Below are 7500 nucleotides of genomic sequence, written 5' to 3' on the forward strand. Positions count from 1 at the left end.
ATAATCCCGAATATCAAACCTTCTAACAGTATCAAACCCATTAGATGAAATGCGTTAGGACATCCTTATCGTTTACTTTTTTTTATTTCTTCTCTTTTCTTCTTTTTTTTCAATATTATCATTACATTCATCCAAACACCTACAAACGATTCTCTTACCCGATAGCCTACCTCAATATCCAGGAATAAGTTTTTCTAGCTTTAGCTTTTATATCGTTTATGGTATATTTCACATGCTTTGAGATAAGGCTTCGTAAGTTGCGTGGTATTTCCGGTTTCATTTTATTGTGGTGAAGTCCAAGTGGACATGACCGGACTGCAGGAGTAGACGCCAAGGGTACATTCGCATTAATTAAATAGATCGAATCGAAGGACAGATTGCTAATGGAATACAGTATAAGAGATATAGGATAGAATGGGAGAGATGGAGAGAGAGAGGGGGGGTGGGATGGAGTGAGGGGGGCAGATAGACAGACACTTTTAGAGAAAGAGACAGAGGGAGAGAGAGAGAAAGAGAGGGAGAGAGAGAGAGAGAGAGAGAGAGAGAGAGAGAGAGAAGGTGAGAGGAAGGAGGGAGAGAAGCAGAGAGAGATGACGAAGAGAGAGAGAGAGAGTAATATGTCCTGTTATCTCTCCCAAGAGCATCTGTGAGGTTCCGTGAGGTCGAGGAATGTGTTTAATTAAACAGTCGGTTGTAGTGATGAAAGATCCTTCGGAAGAAAAAATGCCAGGCGTATTTTGCATAGGGTTTTGTGGCCAGGAACTCAAAGTAATTTTTCGTAATCGCTGAGCGAAGCTGAAGTACGTAATCGGCGCTCTACCCAATTTGTTCTTAAGTGGGTAAACGCTGCCAGAACAGCCAAGGCGCGCCATACGCCCAGCAGGCAGGCGTTCGCCTCAACAGATTGCAGCTCCCCCCCCCCTCTCTCCCTCTCCCCCTCCCCCCGGCCGAGCAAACTTAGAGAGATAGGAGGAGGGGGAGAAGGGGGGAGGGGTGGAGAGAGGAGAGGCTTGGGGTGAGAGAAAGAGAGAGAGAGATGGACGGAGAGAGGGAAGGAGGGGGTGAAAGAGAGAGACAGGGGGGGGAGAGAAAGAGAGAGGGGGGGAATAGAGGGAGAGGATAAGAAAGCGCGGAAGAATGAGTGAGCTAAGGAGCAATAGAGAGAAAACGAAAGAGAGAGAGAGGGTAGGGAGAATAAGAGAGCAAGAGAGAGAAGGGGGAATGAGAGAGGCGAGAGAGTGGGAGAAATAGTGAAAGAGAGAGAGGGGGGAGAGAGAGAGAATGAGAGAGTTAAAGAATAGAGAGAGAGAGAATGAGAGAGTTAAAAAAAATAGAGAGAGAGAGAGAGAATGAGAGTGAAGGAATAGAGAGAGAGAGAGAGAGAGAATGAGAGAGTGAAGGAATAGAGAGAGAGAGAGAGATGAATAGATAAATAGATAGATAGTTAGAGGGTGAGGAGGGAGGGAGGGAGAGAGAAGAGGCAGAGAGAAAGACAGAGGGAGTACTCACCGAGAGTCCGAGACACAGGAAGGAGAAACAGACAAGCAGAACAGACCATCGGGAACGACCATTCTCCCCGAGCCCAAGCAACTGCAAACGACAGACTCGCCATGGAGAGGGAAAACAGGTCACGGAAGCCATCGTGCATAACAAGAACAAGCACCGCACGCACAAAGGATGTGCAATGCAGGAGATATGCACATAAAGCACCGCATTTATTGAATAGACTCACGCTGAGTATGGAAAGCCAAGAGGAGAAATGCAGACTCGGCAACAGCAGGGCTATTGAGGTCTAGCATAGAGTCAAGGGAAACAAGGCATTGGCCGGGGCTCTGTGTGCCGGATGGCGAGGCGTCTTGCTATGGGTGCACGTGCGTTTTGTCTTTCCTTTGTTGGTTTGGGACTTTTGTGTTAACAGTTTCGTGTGTGTGTGTGTGTGTTATATATATATATATATATATATATATATATATATATATAATATATATATATATATATATATATATATATATATATATATATATATATATATATATAATATATATATATATATATATATATATAATATATATATATATATGTATATATTAATATATTTATATATATGTGTATATATGCATATATATATATATTATATATATAGATAGATAGATATAGATATATTATATATATATATATGTGTGTGTGTGTGTGTGTGTGTGTGTGTGTGTGTGTCTGTGTGTGTGTGTGTGTGTGTGTGTGTGTGCGTGTGTGTGTGTTATCAGGGTCTTAATTGTATATGAACAGCGGCAGAATATAAATGAAAGAAATTATAGAATTACAAAATTTATAAAATAATTATAAGCAATTAAATCTCTCTATGTGACTTCAATGACTGTCCCTTAATAGCCCCCTGCGGGTCGCGAGCTGCTTCGTCCTTAGGACATTTGGACGAGCTGGCCTCATGCCTGGAGCTGGCCAGCTTCTACGCCATTTACCCTGTCCCCTCTAGCGCCACCTTATGCACTAGTTACGTGTATAAACATTTTCAAATACGACAGTGATAGATTCAGAAAGGTGTGTCAACCAGAGGTGTCAATCCTGTAACCAGCGCAGCCCATCTCGAAGCCTGCATTGAATGCACAACCGTGTGATCTTGTGCACTAACAGAGACGTTGCCACAGCATTTCCTGACCTCTTAGTATATTTTCTAGAGCTCTACTGATCATGGATTTCCTACTTTCTCTGATAAGTATTGTTGATATCAAGGTCTTAATTGTATATAAGCAGGTACAGAATATAAATGAAAGAAATGATAAAACTGTAAAACTTATAAAATAATTATAAACACTTAAATCTCCATGTTATGTGACTTCAGTGACTGTCTCTTAATAACCCCCTGCAGGTCGCGAGCTCTTTCCACCTTAGACGAGCTGGCCTCATGCCCGGAGCTGGCCATTGCCCCTTCGGCCAATCAGAATCGAGCTGAACCATATTTCGTCCAATGAGCGAAGTCATCCGTGCCCTCGAAGTGACCTCTCATTACCCTATCTCGCATCTCGCCTCAGAATAGGATCTTTAGATTCAGTTCAGAATTAGTTCAGACTTCGTGTCGAGAGGTCATCCGCATCCTTCGACTCCTCCTCAAGGGATTCCAGGGAGATTTTTGTCTAGCGCCTTTGTGACTAATTTCATATTTTTTGCATTGTCAGTGTTTCCTTGGTGTTCTATATATAACTATATCAGATCTCATTAGCTTTGCTGTAGGTTTAGCTTCTTATTGTTGTAAATAATGTTATATATATCTTGTTATTGTTTTAGTTTATTATTTGACACCAACCTTTTATTTCTTATGTGTGGTTATTAGAGCATATATATATAATATATATATATATATATATATATATATATATATATATATATATATATATATATATATATATATATATATATATATATATATGTCTGTATATATACACCTATATATATATATATATATATATATGTATGATAATATATATATATATAATCAATATATATATAATATAATATATATATATACATATAAAATATATATATATATATATATATATATATATATATATATAATATTATATATAATATATACATATATATATATATAATATATATAAATCTAAGATATATATATATAACATATATATATAATATATATATATATATAGATATATATATATATATATATATATATATAAATATATATATATATATATATAACATATATATACAAACACACACACACACACAACACACACACACAGACACACACACACACACACACACATATACACATATATATATATATATATAATATATATATATATATATATATATATATATATATATATACATACATACATATATGTACATTTTAATATGCGCAAAATAAAAATTGTAGAGTCCTTAATTGAGCTATATCCGTATATCAAGGTTTGCTGATTACTTTCCACGTCTTGCTTAGACCTTAGACCAAAGCCGAACGTATTAAAAAAAATCCTTTGCAACTTTAATTGCAACTCGGACTCGGTTGAATTGGTACGAACTTGATTAGGAGGTTATATCTTGTTGAATGAGTCAAGACGCCAACTTTAAAGGATTTCGCCCAGATAGACTTCTCTTTTTTCTTTCTCTCTCTCTCTCTCTCTCTCTCTCTCTCTCTCTCTCTCTCTCTCTCTCTCTCTCTCTCTCTCTCTCCTTCCTTCTCCCACTCCCTTTCCCTCTCTTTCTTTCTTCCCCTTCCCCCTCTCTCTCCCTCTTCCTCTCCCTCTCCCTCTCTCTCCACCTCCCCCTCACCTCCTCTCCCTTTCTCTCTTCTCTCTCTCTCTCCTCCCCCTCTCTCTTCTCCCTCATCTCTCTTCTCTCTCTCTCTCTCCCCTCTCTCTTCTCTCCTCTCTCTCTCTCTCTCCTCTCTTATTTCCCCTTTCTCTCTCTCTCCCTTCTCTCTCCTTCTCTTCCTCTCCTCTCTCTCTATTCTCTCTCTATTCTCTCCTCTCTCTCTCTCTCTCTCTCTCTCTACTCTCGCTCTCTCTCTCCTCTCTCTCTCTATCTAATCTCATCTCTCTCTCTCTCTCTCTCTCTCTCTCTCTCTCTCTCTCTCTCTCTCTCTCTCTCTCTCTCTCTCTCTCTCTCTCTCTCTCTCTCTCTCTCTCTCTCTCTCTCTCTCTCTCTGTCTCTCTCCTGTTCCTAATATCAACGGCAGGGAAGGAGAGCGAGTCTAGCTACCTTCACGCATGCATCTTGTGCAGTCTCATAACCAATGCCGTTTTGATTGTGTGACTAAGCGTATCGCAAACATTCCATCAGCGATAGACGTTAACAACTCACGGGAATATAAAGACTAGGCAATGATGTTAGTAATAAGCTTGGAGTTTTTTTCTTCATCATATCAATACGATTTTAAGATCGCCTTCTCGTTCCACCTTGCGAAGATTATTTCGTGTTGTTATTCCCAGGTTGATATGATTTCAGATATTGAATGTCTATCGAATATCAGTAAAATCCACACGTCGCTTGATAGATAGTGTAGTACTATCCTCCTGTACCGTCTCGTTCACCTTGGATTCATGCATAATGCAAGCGAGCATCCCCAAGAGTAGTCCCACCTCCGAGCGATATCTAGAACTTAGAAATAGCAATGTAGGCTAATGGCTCTGTTGGCAACCGGCGAGGTGCTAATGACTCGCTAGCAATTTACAGAAGCGGCAAGGAATAGACTCGCTTCATCGGCATATCCACCGGAGTCTCGTTATGCAAATGCTCCCGTATGATAGTCTATGGCAGAATACTTCGAGCGAGCTATGTATACTTTAACGCTTTGATTACAGTCTACGGTGAGCATTTGGGGCTGACCCGAACGAGCACTAAAAGCAACGTTGGGTGTGGGAGATACGGCATTTAACTGCAATTTTGGAGTTGCTGAAGATATTCTATAGAGAGGAACTCCGTTTACGAGTCTATAAAAGAGTTATTACAAAGTGGTTCATATTCGATGCATTTTATAGTAGGTGTCGGTTTATTCCACGACGTCGCTTTTGATGGACTTAGCGGACTGGACCTTGGACAGTGATCTCAAAGAAAAGAATATATAAATAAAGATGGATTAAAGATATACATAAAAATAAAACGTAAAGATAGGACGGGTAAAGTGAAGGGAAAAGATATAAAATTAAAATGTTATTCCGTACTCTGATGATGTCATATTTCTCATTTTTCAGCCTGATGTTAAGATCTCTCTCTCTCTCTCTCTCTCTCTCTCTCTCTCTCTCTCTCTCTCTCTCTCTCTCTCTCTCTCTCTCTCGGCTCTACTCTCACCTCCCTCCTCACTCAACTAGCCTCTCTCTCTCTCTCTCTCTCTCTCCCCTCTCTCTCTCTCTTCTCTCTCGCTGCCCTCTCTCTCCCCGCTCTCTCTCGCTCTCTCTCGCTCTCTCGCGCTCTCTCCTCGGTTCTCGCTCTCTCCTCTCTCTCGCGCTTCCTCTCTCGCTCTCTCGCTCTCTCTCGCTCTCTCTCTCTCTCTCTCCTCCTCTTCGCTTCTCACTCCTCTAGTAGTGGCCTCTCTCCACTTCTCTCTCTCTCATCGCTCGCGCCTCTCTCTCGCTCTCGCCGTCTCTCTCTCGTCGCTCCATCTCCTTCGCATCTCTGTCTCCGCTCTCGCTCTCTCTCTCTCTCGCTCTCTCTCGCTCTCTCTCTCTCTCACTCTCTCTCTCTTGATGCCACATCCATTCCACACTTTGGCTCTCATGACTCTCCACAGATTCTTATCTCTCGTATATTGTGTGTCGTATATCTCTCACTTTTCTTGTTGCATTCTCACTTGCTAGTATGCATTTTTCCATGTGGCATCTAAGACTCTTCAAGTAGGTTCGCTTTTATCTTCATCCACTTCATTTGCCCTCAATGTGTCCCGTAAAGCTCAGATTTTCCAAGCTTTCTTTCCTCTTGTGCCAAAAACAAAACAAAAAAAAAAATCTCACCTGCCTTTCCTGGATTATTTTACCCGAATATCTATTGACTTTTGCTTTTCTTAGACCATACTCATTTGTCATATGATCCTCCCATGATACGCTCAGTAGATACGTTTTCGTATATGATATAACGCCTCTTACCTCTAATTATCTCTCTCCCCTAACTTCCCCTACTCCTCGCCCTCCTCTTATTAGCTTTTTTTCAATGAGTTGGGAGAATATATAATAGAGCGGTTTCCCCTTTCTACCCTACACCTCGCCCCGTTACCGTCTCCCGTCTGTCACTCTGCTTTCCACCAGTATTGTGTTTTTTCACTTCTTATCATCTTCATTATCATCATTACCATTAATATCATTATCATCGTGTTATTACATTCATTGACCAATGGTATCATCATTATCATCTTTATTATCATCATTACCATTAATATCATTATCATCTTTATTATCATCATTACCATTGGTATCATTATCATCTTTATTATCATCATTACCATTGATATCATTATCATCTGCGTTATCATCATTACCATTGATATCATTATCATCTTTATTATCATCATTACTATTGATATCATTATCATCTTTATTATCATCATTACCATTAATATCATTATCATCTTTATCATCATCATTACCATTGATATCATTACCATCTTTATTATCATCATTACCATTGATATCATTATCATCTTTATCATCATTACCATTAATATCATTATCATCTTTATCATCATTACCATTGATATCATTATCATCTTTATCATCATTACCATTGATATCATTATCATCTTTATCATCATTACCATTAATATCATTATCATCTTTATCATCATTACCATTGATATCATTATCATCTTTATCATCATCATTACCATTACTATCATTATCATCTTTATTATCATCATTACCATTAATATCATTATCATCTTTATTATCATCATTACCATTAATATCATTATCATCTTTATTATCATCATTACCATTAATATCATTATCATCTTTATTATCATCATTACCA

This window comes from Penaeus japonicus, unplaced genomic scaffold (assembly GCF_977035675.1).
Source record: "Penaeus japonicus unplaced genomic scaffold, GWHDUDI00000001_assembly GWHDUDI00000002, whole genome shotgun sequence".
Lineage (NCBI taxonomy): Eukaryota > Metazoa > Arthropoda > Malacostraca > Decapoda > Penaeidae > Penaeus > Penaeus japonicus.